General features: G+C 34.3%; 1 protein-coding gene across 2 annotated transcripts in view; it reads left to right on the top strand.

The window, feature by feature from the left end:
• The first annotated feature begins 4429 nt into the window (after nucleotides 1–4429).
• The window catches only part of LOC149793764 (uncharacterized), a 228587-nt gene continuing 218598 nt past the window's right edge, over nucleotides 4430–14418 (top strand). For both annotated transcript variants that reach the window (XM_089967751.1, XM_089967750.1), the window contains exon 1: nucleotides 4430–4587. The gene's annotated coding sequence lies outside the window, so the exon portion shown is untranslated. The remainder of the gene's footprint in view (nucleotides 4588–14418) is intronic.

The raw sequence follows: 14418 nt of genomic DNA, 5'->3' as shown, positions 1-14418 counted from the left end.
ACTAGAAGGGTTTATTTTGTGAAGACAATACTTCTATCAAGAGTGTTTCGATAGAAGGTTCTGTTGGACGAAATAGTTGGTGGGCTCAGTCTCTCTGCTGCTCACCGTGTTCATATATTACCATATGTCTCTGTGAGTGATTCATGATTTGCGTCAGCATATTATTTGGGATCATGCTAATTCCATCTCTTATTCAATTCGCAATCATCAAGAACAAGTCAGAAACTTATTATTAGTTTAAACTTGCATAATGTGCTCTTCCGGGAGCACTCCACTAATGAACAGGGCCTCGTTTGTAATTTTAGAACTTCTTACAAACGTAATACAACATCAATGTATTTTCACGCTATAATGATCGATGAACTCCATTACTTACTGATAATCGCCATTTGATATGTGAACGGTTTAAATTGGAATATAATTTTACTTTGAGCGGAATACCTGTGTCAGTAAACCTTTCCGGTTTTTTTATATATATTTGTTTTATTCATTATGGGTAATCGGTGTATCGAAAAGCATTGAGGTGATAGGTATGTGTGTCTGTATAATTTGCATGACTTAGACAGGCCTTCCTCAAACTGTACCATAAGCTAAACCGATCTACATACGTTGCCATTTTGCCTCTTGTTTTATTTTCACTGGTCTCCTTTTCTGAAAACGGATGGAGGCGGGTGCTTCGTTAATGAGTCTATCAACTATGAAATCTTTGATGAATGAAATATATTTGTCGTCATTGTTTGATATAAGCCGTTTCTTTGAATCTGGATCATTTTTGTCCATATTGTTATACATAAATACCCCCAATAACGAGCTGTGACAGAAAAACATATAATTATTCATTTTTTATGCAAATTACAATAATTATTTTCTGGACAACTATAGTTACCTTTTGTGCATGTGCTTCGTCGCCTCTGTTGTTGTCCTCGTTTATTTTCGTTTATTTATTTACTTATTTATAAATTCATTTTTTATATTTTCTTTTCTTTTATACGTTGTAAAATCCATGTTCATTTCATTTGTTTTACAAATTAATTTTGAAGTATTTTTATACTCGGTGTATATGCGGTTCTATCTACGTATACGTCTTAATAGTTTTATATTTAAATACGCATAAAAGGAAGTTATGCGTTTTCTTCATTTTGATTTAATTACCAAAACTGTTTCAATATATTTTACTATTTTATATGTACAACTATACCACTGAATTGCGAGATTGTTAATTACAAGACTATTGTGTTTACTGTGACGTACCACACAACTAAAAGCATGTTGTTATTTTAAAGTCATTATGTTATACTGTTATATAGAGCACATAATGCAAAACTTTTAATCTCTGCCAAGTTCCGAAGAACACATAATTTCATTTGGATTCTTATGTTTTACATTTACTCCATAAGTGTTTATTTATTAACGCATGCACTATGCTGTTTATTTGCCTGTAGAATTCTGACAACATGCTATGATCTCCATTTACTGAAACAGTGCGATTTCAAGTACTACAATCGTCAGAATGACTCCACCAAACTAGTGGAAATCTTAACACAGTTGGGATTTGAATTTCTCTGTGTTTGTCGACGTACATTTATTTGTGAATTTTATTGATGATATTTTTACTCTATACATTCATTTCTAATAATAATCAAAAAAAAAAAAAAATCAAACCAAAACAAACAAAGACATACAACTTGTATGAGGGATCTTTCACGTACAATTAAAGCCATTACTTCTGTTTTTGTGCGTAACTGATATATTATGAAAGTGGATAAATACTTGATAAATGGCCCATATTTGTGTGTGTGAAATATTTGTTCCCGTTTTCTTATTATCGCACTGGATTTTTATTTTAAAAAATATTTTATTTCCCATATGAATAAACTACTTCAAAAGCCATCTGTTATTACATATAAAGGTAACATTAATCAGCACGTTTAAGTTAAATTTAATGTGAAAGATGGAAGTAAAAACTGACTGCGCTTATATATTAAACAAACATTATACATTGGAATAGGAAAAGACCTTCAGAGAAAATGATGATTTTTCAATCTGTGGGTGTTTTTGGTTTTTTGGTGTGTAGTATATGTACTTTTGCGGGACGTGCTTGTGGCTGATGTATTTGCACATTAAAAGCGTCTCAAAAACTCGGTGAACATCTTGTTATTTTATTTTGGAGACCTTTGTTCACCAACGATAATTGCGTAAGTTGATTTAACCAGACTACGGGTAATAGCATTCAGCAATGAACTTAGGAAGGAATGAGTGAAACAACTTCCCGTCTTGAAAATCAATATCAATTCTGGTTTTCAGATGGAAAAATAAATTAAAATGCGACAATACGTTATGGCACTAGAGTTCTTTTTTTTATAATAAAAACACCAATCATTTCTGAACCCTGAAAGAAACGCCGTGAGACACACCTTTTGATCATATCAAGCTGACGATAAAAACAAGTTACAGCTGCTTCGCCAGTTTTTATAGACTTACAGTCCTTCGTTGACCCATTACTGCTCATATCACTATTGACCAGCCGTGCTTGAGAAAAGACGCATTAATGACAAGACCTATTTTACTTAATTTCGTTATATGATGGATAAGAAAAGACCAGGGACATGATCTGACACAGTATTTATATTTTATGCGGAGATGAGGAATGGTTGAGAAGTATGGAAGAAAGGCAAATTTTTAGTTGCATACAATTATTTAACACATGACCAAAAAATAGGAATAAATAACAACTTTGAAATGATATAAAACGCGGATCATTCATATACCTATTTGTCGCGGCATTTGATGAGTTCTGTTATTCGCTCGAGAAACATACACCTGTTGGACTATTCTCGAACTGGTCGATGTACGACAATATTTCATCCAGTGTGATATTATAATATCCTAGTCCAATAAAGCAGCTGCCAAACCTGTACTTGAAATTGATGGATTAATTGATGGGTCTGATTAATCGGAAAAGTACTGTATATGGGATGTAATTAATGAAATATTGATTAAGCACCTTTTATATAATTTGAAGACTAAAAAGAAACGTATTACCTTGGTAATCATATTTTACGTTGACTGGATTTATTCAGAATGCTTTTGTGTGATTAGGATTTTTAACGTAGCTCTAACAATTTTTCAGTCATATCGCTACTATGTCTGCAATGGGGCATTTATAGTGATGTCTAGGACTGGGGGCATCATGCAGCATGTAGACCAGGGATGGGCAAACTACGGCCCGCGGGCCGCATGCTTTCATTCGGCCCGCCAATTGTTTTCATGCGGCCTAGGAACAAGTCATCATTCGCACTGACTCTGTTTGTTACTCTGTTTATCAAATAAATGTGCTTCTTTTGAAGTTTAAGTTTAAGTTTTCAAATATTAACAACATATTACCAACTGCAAATTAATTAGATGTTATTTAGAAAAACCTTTTGTTTTTGCTATTTCAAATATTAATTATTTTACTTAATGAACTATGCGGCCCGCGACAAGGTGTAAATTTGTGTATACGCAGTTGCACTGGAAAGTTTGCCTACCTCTGATGTAGACGCAGCATGTGCCACCGAGTCACATTATCCTGACACCAGGCCGACCAGTCGTAACACTAACCTCCGAATGCTGAGCGCCAAGCGAGGCAGATGTTAGTACCATTTTTGTTGTTGTTGTAAGTCTTTGGTATGACTCGGCCAGGGTTCTAACCCACTGCCTCCCGCTTCCGAGGCGGACGCTCTAACAGTTAGGCTACCGAAGCGGTATATTCAGAATGTAATATTACTGATAATATATGCATGTTATCCCTAACAACTTTGAAATTCTACTAATGTGAATTTTAGAATTCGTAGTATTTCAGGAGAAAAATAGACTACGACAATTCTTACAACGATAAAATGGCGAAGTTTAAAACAAAACAAAACAAAATAATTGCGGCGTCGAGATACATGATAAAATTGTTAATTACCCCGTCAATATTGTTATTCTGACATTCTGACAAAGACAATTCCAGATAAGGTGCCAACTAATATGCTTGGCATCAACACGCGACACGTTTATATCGATCGAAAAACTAATTATGGAGTAAGATTTACCGATGTACTCGATTGTTCGCCGGGAGTGCGGAAAATTAGCATAACTTGCTTGTCAGTTACTTCTCCGTACCTGGATTTTGCCTATTGAGATCATCGTCACGCACAGACGATTTCCTTACCTGATCAATCCTTGATTATGTCTCGAATGTCATTATCGTCCATGACTCTGCCATCCATTATTGAGATTAAAGATACAGATTGATAAATATACTTAAAAAGAAAAAATGTTATAGTTTTGCGATAAGAACGGCGCGAAAACCAGGAAAGAGAAAGCAGAAGAAAGTTAAATTGTCAATTTATCGGGCACCTGTTTGTCAAGCGCGTGGTGTTGTTTGGCAACAGGTCACGTGGGCAACAATACTATCACAAGATGGCGACTAAGTGTCACGTTATTGAACAGTGGAAATAACTGCAGTTACTGTTTGAATAAGAATGTGTAAATATTGACCACTGGATGCATTTGGCGTCAAACTGGAAAGTTGGAGTTAATAGTTAACATATTAAACACGGTGTGAGTATTGACAGCATGCATTGATTCTGCTACGGCACGTTTAGTTGTTCAAACTTTTTTTCAATTAAAATCGATTTTATTGGAGGGGATGGGGTATTTTAGCTTAATACAGAGTTTATGACAAAATTGGTTTGTAAGAGGATGGTACTGATTTTAATAAATTGCATATTTATTAAGAATATTTTGTGTCAAAGGATAGTCAGGATAATAAAACTTATTGGAATTTAGGTGGGTGTGGGGTGGGGATGATCAGCTGATATTTTAAGGAGACTTTATCTTATGATTTTTGGACAAATATTCTTCCTTTGTGATCATAGAGATGGTTTATGTCTACCAAAAGCAGTTTTTTTTTACAAACATTTTCTAAGCTAACTTCTTTCTTAGTTATAAGATTTTGTAGTAATTTATAGTAGCAGTACAAGTTTGCCATTAGTGTAGTTGTACGAGTGTCACTTATGGTAACAGTACAAGTGCTCACCAAGAGTAGCTATATGGATGCTCCAGCGGTATCAGAACAATTGCACGCAAAATGGACTTCAAAATGATATTTTCTCTTTATCTTCCATTGATGAAGTAGTTATTTCTTTATGGTAAAATTTGTTTTTGCAGACAAGTTCAGTTATCATGGACACATTCTGTGATGTCATTTTTAAAAAACCTTATGTGATACAGAGCTGGATGATGCATATTTGTTGAATTTTAATATCACTGTCTCACATGATTGGATTTAATTGGTAACAAGCAGTATTTTATTTTCTAAGTGATACACATTTTAATGAATTGAAAGATTAAAAATTTCTGATTCCATGAACACTCATGGTTCACTTAATAGCTATATTCCATCACTTTTATTCAGTGCAGAAACAGAAAATGTTTCATGATAGCTTTTTTGATGTGGTCATCAGTGCCATAATTTGATTATCAGTGTTTGAGATACTGTGATCATCTGTGTCATAATTTGAACATATGATATCATCATTATCAGAATTTGATGTGATCATCAGTGTCATAACTTTGATGTGATCATCAGTGTCATAACTTTGATGTGATCATTAGAGTCATAATTTGATGGGATGATCAGTGTCATAACTTTGATGTGATCATCAGTGTCATAACTTTGAAACGGTATTATCATTAGTGTATTAATTTGATGGGATTATCAATGTCATAACTTTGATGTGATCATCTGTGTCATAATTTGAAACGGTATTATCATTAGTGTCATAATTTGATGGGATCATCAGTTTCATAATTGGAGGTGATGTAGTCATCAGTGTCATAATTGGAGGTGATGTAGTCATCAGTGTCATAATTGGAGGTGATGTAGTCATCAGTTTCATAATTGGAGGTGATGTAGTCATCAGTGTCATAATTGGAGGTGATGTTGTGATCATCATTGTCATAATTCTAAAAGATGTGATCAACAATATCATAATTTGATGTGATCATCAGTGTCATAGTTTGAAATGATGTGATCTTCAGTGTTATAGTTTGATGTGATCATCAATGTAATAATTGGAAGTGATGTAATCAAATTGTCATAATTTGAAATGGTGAGATTATTATTGTCATTATTTGAAGTAATGGGACATAGCTAGGTCTTGAATATTAGAGCCTATAAACTCTTTTGTCAAGTCAGGTTTTTTTCCAACATTTTTATATTTCAAGAAAAGAAATATACATATAATACTGTCAGTACCGGTTATTTGGTTGGTTTTTAATCACACTTGCATACCATCTTATTATCAGTTTGATTTAGTCTTCATGATCATACATTTATTGTTTTGCATTTCTTGTTTTAGTCCTACTCAAGAATGAAGTTCATTGTTTAGTTGTACAATTTTCTGTCTGACAATCATTCTCAATATCCATCCATCAACATTTCGGTTTCAGCAAGATAACTTTGTTTGAAATTATTTTTAACTAGCATTGATATGCAGCTAGCAATTTATGAGGGCATATATTAGGGACAAACGTTGACCCAGTTCCAAATACAATAGAGTATCTGTTTTTTCTTAATTACAAGTGGAAAAATTCCCAATCAATGGCTTTAAAAATCCAAATGTGCTTTGGTTGCTTCATTCACTAATACATACTCAGGAACAACAAAAATGAGACAAAATAAGTTAATATTCATTGCCAGTCTGTGTGCTGCACACGCAGTAAAAAGCTTGTATGAAATTGATCAAGCATCCAAACTACTGTGATCTGATCTGTGTTACTACCTTACTGATGAAAAGCATGTGATAATAATGCAGGTGCTTAATTTATTTGACTTAACACATTCTCTTTGATCTGCAAATGTCATACAGCCGAAAGCAGATTGACAAATGGAATGCAATAAATATCTAACATCTATCTAAATTTGTCTTAACTGTAACAAATAAACCACGTGAATGTGGAAGCATGTCAGATGACAAAATAGTGAAGAAGTTGGCCTTGAAAAGGCATTGCAGATGTAGAAGCATTATGATCCAGATTGCTTTAATGCCAACTATTGGTTGGTGATTGGGAGGGTGATGGTGGTGATGAATATACACATATAGAATTTTGTTAAGCACACACATACTCTTTTGCTTTTTCTCATGTAATGATCATTCATTTCATTTATATTTTCAAGATTTAAAAAAATTGTTTTTATTAAGATTGATAAAGTCTTATTGTACAGCCAATATTGTCAAAGTAAAACTTAACATTTGCCAGATGATGTTCCGACCAGTAAAGTAATTTTGAAATTAATGAAGTACAATTGCAAGACTCTCTTAGACAAGGTAACCAAATCTGCTGAATTTGATAGTATTTAATTTTAATTTTCCATCAATTTACAGTAAATAATTATTTGAAGAAAAAATTCCAGTAATGCAGTTTTTCATGCAACAGTGCTGAATTCCATGGACCAGGATCACCATATTCAAATTGACAGAAAAATCACTAGCATTACATTTTACATTGATGAGTAGGCCGATATATACTATCCTCACATCTGTAAAGGTACTGACTAAAGCTTTAGGGGCTTATGTCACCTATTCATTAAAACATGCAAATATTTGCAGACACTTTTGTCTGCACAGATTGGTTTACATTTTATATACTTATTGATATTTCTGTTGTCAGTGCAGTCAGTAAAAGGGCTCTTTGGGTGATATGTACATAATATTTCTGACACAAATCTTGTGTTTGATGACTTCTAAATTCATATGGACTAGAACAGCCCTATTTCCTGTGGTTATTTTGAATTTTGTGCTGGTTTTGGTTTTTACCAAACGCTGATAAGTGTATGAACTGTATGCAGATGTGTTCTGGAAAGGTAACTGCTTGCAGGAAAATTGCGCATTTTAATGAGCAGGTGACATCATACCCACAAATCATCCGTCACTATCAACACAGATTTTGGGGGTTATATTTATCATACTAATTGAAGAGATCTCAGAAGAGTTCCTGGCATAGATGTCACTATTCAGAAGATTTATGGGTTAATTTACATATCTTATAGACACATTTACCAAAGGTTGTTGGAGTTCAGACAAATTTTTGTTAAGCAGCTTTATATCAATGAGATATGCATGAGTTTAATTGAGTCATCCAGGAGTTATACCCCCTGATTATTCTCCTGACTTTGGTTTTGCATGGCATAATTTAACTAAGGTTTGTTAAGAATTTGAACCAGATATAGCATAAGTTTTTATATTGATGAGGCCTTAAGTTTTACCTTCCACAACAGCATTAAGAAAGATTATGTCTCCAAATTTCAGCTTAAATTGATTGAGGATTGTTGTAATTCGGCACCTCTGCATTGATAAGACCAATTTCTAGTGTTTGATGATATCACTTACAGGAGTTACAGGCCCTTATTGCTCATCTTATTGACTTTTCTTTCTACATTATGAAGCTTTGCAAATTTTATTTGAGTTCTGCATGCATTTTTTATTGGCCAAACCTTTAATTTGTTTTGTTTTCAGTGTTCCACATTGTTATTTGAAAGTGTTATGGCCCCTGATTATTTGTCCTCCTTATCTTCTTTGTGATTGGGAACATATCTTTTTTTAAGAAACTGCATATTTCTACAGTTTTAAAAAAAATTGTTGTTAATAGTTTTAACTATACTGCAGTCCTAGTGTTTCAGAATACTAAGGAAGTACACTATTTTCCTGTCAGTTTCATGTGTAATTTTTATTGCCATTTTGTGAGTGAGAACATATCTTTTAAAAGAAAATGCATATTTCTATAATTTTTTATTTTTATTAGGTACAGTTATAACTATAATGGAGTCCTGGTGTTACACAACATTAAGGAATTACACTATGTAATTTTTATTGTCTTTTTTAAAAAATAGTGAAAAATTCTTTGTACAGCTGACTGTTTCTCTTGTATATTACTTAAGTCCCATTTTTTATTTTTGTGTCGTGAAAAATTAAATGAACAGTTAGCTTCAGCCAGAGTGAACAAGAGCGTATAATGGATGGCTTTCATTTTTAATGGACAGTTGAAATAATACGTTGCTGTACTTAAATATCTTTTGACAGCAATCATACAATAGATGCTATCAGAGCTTGTCATAAGCAGAAAAAAAAGATGTCTCCTAAATGAAGATAATAATGTAGAAGTATTTCAGTATTTGTGTATGAAATGGGTTGGCACAAAATAAATGTGTAGCTCTTCCAATTCAGATGCTACATGTCTGACCACAGTATTGGGCAATAGGAACAACACTAAATCGGTGCCAAAACAGACTTCATTTTTGTTGTTTTTTCTGAATGAAGCATGTGCATTTTGCTGCATTTGCATACACTAAAGAGATCTACTAATGATAATATATATCATTGGAAAAATGAGCACTCACAAATAAGTTATAAAGATTTATGTATCAGATCACATTTTCCACAATTTACTCACATTCTTTGAGTATGCAATCATTAAATCTAGCCCTGTAACATTTAGTTTCCAAAATATAACTTTCCTGAGGAGAGTGGATTTCAACCATATATATCTTGTACTGAAATGACCTTTGGACATTCAAGATCATTTCTAGGTTAGTTATGGCCCATAACTCGTTATTCTTTTTAAGGCTCTACCAAGCAGGGCCCTTGGTGATGCACCCATTGCTGATAACTCCTCTGTGTCATTCTGTAATGACTGTATCCATTTCGTTTGTTTTTTGTGACATGTTTTTGATTATTCATGCAGCTGGTTGATTGTATTTTACAAGAACTTTCAACATGTAGGCTCTATCATGCAGAGTTAAGTACCCTTCACCTGGGATATGTGGAGGCAACAAACCTGGGCTGGTATCAAACCAAGTATATTGCTCTTCCAAATGAGCCAAGTGCTGTGGTTTCCTTAGTTATTCATGCAGGAAATTGTAAATGCCTCATTAATATTAGTTGAATCATCATGGTGATTTGCGTGTGTGTGTGTGATTTGGATTTTTAACATATCTTTTAAAAAGAAATGAGTCATATCACTACAGTGTCTGCAGTGTGGCAGTTTATAGTGATGTCTCACACTGGGGCATCATGTTGCAGACATGTAGCATGGTGTCCCACCCAGGCACATTATCCTGACACCAGGCCGACCAGTCCTAACACTAATCTCTTAATGCTGAGCGCCAAGCAAGGCAGATGTTAGTACCATCGGCCAGGGTTCAAATTCATGACCTCCTGCATCTGAGGCAGACGATTTAACCACTGGGCCATCGGAGTGGTCTTGTGGTGATTTGAACAGTATTTTGAAGAACTTCTTTTGCTCTAAGAAGAGAGCGAAAAACATAATACTTAGGATCATACATATATCTTCTTGAACTGTGCAAAATTCCAAGAGAAGTTATAGACCATAATGAGTATGTTAGGTAGAGATCTCACTGAGGAATTAATGATGGACAGATCCGTGAAAGAAAGGGTTTGTATTATAATGTCCAAAGAACAATTTCTTAAAGGATGTTAATACGAGTAACGACTGTACTATGGCAGGGATGCATAAGTCATGACACTGGGCAAGGATAATTTCATACATGTAATAGGATGTTACATTAGACAATGCATACATGTTCATGTAATTTACTGTCACAGTGGCTAATTGTGTACATGTAATTTTGTGTATTATAGTGGATAATTGCATGCATGTAGTTGTGTGTTACATTGAATAATTACTTAGAGTTAATTGTGTGTTACAATGGATAATGGTGTACATGTAATTTTGTGCTAAGTCTATTCTTGGATATATGGGTAATTCATGTTTTTTTTCCATATGGCATATTAACCGCTCCGGTGGCCTAGTGGTTAGAGCATCTGCCTCAGATGTGGGAGGTTGTGGGTTTGATCTCTGGCCAAGTCATACCAAAGACTTACAAAAATGGTACTAAAAGCTGCCTCGCTTTGCACTCAGCATTAAGAGGTTAGTGTTAGGACTGGTTGGCTTGGTGTTGGGATAATGTGATTGGGTGGGGCATGATGCTACATGTCTGTAGAATGATGCCCCAGTGCTAGACATCACTATAAACTGCCACATTGCATACATTGTAGTGATATGACTGAAAAATTGTTAAAACTATGATAAAAATCAAAATCACACACACACATGCATATTAAGCATGGCAGATATTGGATGTCTGTAATACCTAATGTTTACTTCATTGAATCCTCCTGTATTTGGAAAGTCCTCATTTTTTCAAATGGAAGGTGAAATTTCCCTTCCTCTACTTAAAACAGGTAGATCTGAAAGGGCTCAATAAAGGTTCACTGTTTATGGTTTCCTTTTGAATACCAGACCTGCTTATTTTTGGTAACCAAACAGAAAGCATTGCATTTTGTCTTAGAAAGAGTAATCATTTGGAATATTTCAAGTGATGTTGATCACTTCAGTAAAATGGAAAGTTCTTGTTTAATTGATGAATTTGAAGGTCAACAGACCATGACCATAGCCCAGAGGTTCCCAACCTTTTTTGGCAGTGACCCTAAAAAATATTTTCTGAGCTTTATGACCCAGTTACCACATTTTGACAAGTTATGGCACCCCACCCTCCATGATATCCCGTTGACCCTCTGTGACACTCCAGAATGTCCTTGTGGCCCAAATTTTGGTTGCATCAAGGGGTTGGGAACTGAGTGCCTTACACTGACCAGAATCCATTAGATCTCCATTGGCAGATGGAGACATTAATTATAATCACATTAGGTGTTAATTTCATTGAGTAACAATTAGAAATGAATTAAAAACTAACAAATTCCATCCACAAAATCTACACAAATTACTCACAGATACATGCAATCACACATATGCAAAGACCTGTATAATGTCAGATGAACATTCACATAAAATCAGACATGCATGCATATACTCATAAATATGCACTGACATCACATGTGCACAGACACATACAGGTACTCCACGAGATGTGTAAAGGTTATGTTCCTGGGACTTTTATGTCAGTTTTTACGCAAGTTGAGTTTTACTAGGCCACATATGACTTTTTCATCATGGTGAAAAGTAACTTGAACAAAACACAATTAAAGTCATAAAGGTTATGAAAAAAATGAAACAAGAATGATTGACACATATACATAGAGGAGAAACGGAACGTTAAATTTTACTTTGTACTGTGGGTGCACTTGATTCAGAGGTTGAAAAATAGTCTGCATGTTTATGCTTCATTACGTACCTGCAAGTTTGCATATGTTGCAGTTTACGTATTTTGGAGAGTACCTGTAAAGTCACACATGCACAGACAAATAGTTGCACACATGCACATACCCAGAGAAACATACAGTTGCACAAATGTACATACTTGTACAATTACACAAACATATATAGCCTAAGTTTTGCTTTTGACAGATACTAATATTTCCTATGTCATAAACTTAAATTTGTGGTGAATGTTCATGTCATTTATAAATTGGTAAACCAAATGCCATTTATATCTCATTTTCAGATTTAGAAGTTTGTTTTACTAAATAACATGTGTAGAAATCATTCAAGTTAAAATTAACTTAGCATTGGACAAGAAAATCTTCCAAATTGCCAATTCTGCCACAGATCTGTATCTTCTGCAAAAATATCAGCGATTCCTGGAAAAATCATCAGGTGTGGTCACCCAGAGTTCTAGAATAGACCTCTGTGTGTGTGTGTGTGTGTTTGTGTGTGTATGTGTGTGTGTGTGTTATCATCCATTGTGAAAAGATAAAGGTACCATAGATGGACAAAGGGAATTGAAAGAAAGACAACAAATGCAGATGAAGCAGATAACAACAACAGATAAAACAGCAAAATAGATAAACCAGCATGTTTTGAACTTGCGTGCTAGTGAAACTCAAAGTCTGATACATATATTATTTAACTACATAAAGGCTGGGACAAATTCTTTACTTTGGGTTAAACTTTGTTTTTATATTTTTTCATTGATTGCACAAAAGTTCAAACAACATATCTGAGGCAGTGTTATGTGACCCTTTAGTCGCAGGGAAATGAAATACTGAAAGGTGGAACCACAGACCTTGATTGGGTGACCCAAAACCAACAAGGTGTTAATTTAGGCATAATTGTAATGTGCTCTATTCCCATTCTTCCCAGTGGTGATTTACTATTTCCATTTGCTTTGCTTTGTAACAGAAGTGCACTTTATGCACAGAAGAATATAGTATTTCAGAATATACATGCATTTACTATTTTGATATGCCCACCATAGGGCATAGCATAGTCAGTAATGATGTCCATCCATCATTCAGGTAACAAGCTGGTTTCTGCACAATATCAATTACAGGGTCAAAAAGTCAAGGTCAAGGCTAGTATGTTTGAAGAAAAATCATTTCCACACAATGAGTGAAGGTTTTCATTTTCAGTTAGAATGCAAACTTGCACATGGGGTAGAAAAAAACGTATAGATTTTGTGGTAAACATGTCAGAGGTCAAGGCCACTGTGCCTGATTTTAGAAAAATGGTTTCCCCACAATAACTTAAGTTCCCCATACCAATAGTTGCCAAACTTTGTTGATATTTTGAACTAGGGATAACAAAGAACCCTATGAACTTCAGTATAAATAGTCAGGGTCTCTGTGACAGAAAGAATTAGAATTTGTTTGTGCACCATAACTTGAGTTTTCCATCATCTACAGTTACCCAACTGTTTGGATGGCTTGCATTTGGATTGAGGAAGAACAATATTAGCGTTGGAGCTGAAAAGGTCAAGGTTGCTGTGGCTAATGGAATAACAATGTTTTCAGTATAATACCATTAATTCTACACCACAAATCAGCTGTGTGGGTTTCTTGTATTTGTGTTGTGCCTCTCTGACTGGAGTGAGTACCTACCAGTGTTCAGTCACAGCAGAGCACATTCTTGTCATGTGTGTTGGTTTTCACTCTGTGAGACAGAAATATTTCAACATGAACCAGATGAAGAAAAAAAATATGAGGACATACCACCCAAGAAAATATTGGACCCTGTAATGGAATGCATATTGTTTTTATGTTTCAAGCATTTTATACGTGTTTGTTATTTTAAAAATGTACAGAATTTTAACATCTTTACATTTCATCTACTTGTGTTTGGTTATATATTTCTTTGGAAAACTTTATCTCTCTAATGTCTTGTGTGCTTAGATTTAAATTTATTAAAACTTAGCCTTTTGTTGGCACTATATGGCCAATTCTGAGCTGAAGTGCTATTACATACTACTAGTACATACATACATACACACACACACACACACACATACATACATACATACATACAGACATACATACATACATACATACATACATACATACATGCATACATACATACATACATACATACATACATACATACATACATACATACACACACACACATGCATACATA

This window comes from Sinohyriopsis cumingii, chromosome 8 (genome assembly GCF_028554795.1).
Source record: "Sinohyriopsis cumingii isolate HCF-2022 chromosome 8, ASM2855479v2, whole genome shotgun sequence".
Lineage (NCBI taxonomy): Eukaryota > Metazoa > Mollusca > Bivalvia > Unionida > Unionidae > Sinohyriopsis > Sinohyriopsis cumingii.
The sequence above is the reverse complement of the archived record's forward strand: the minus strand, read 5'-3'. Positions and strand labels throughout refer to the sequence as shown.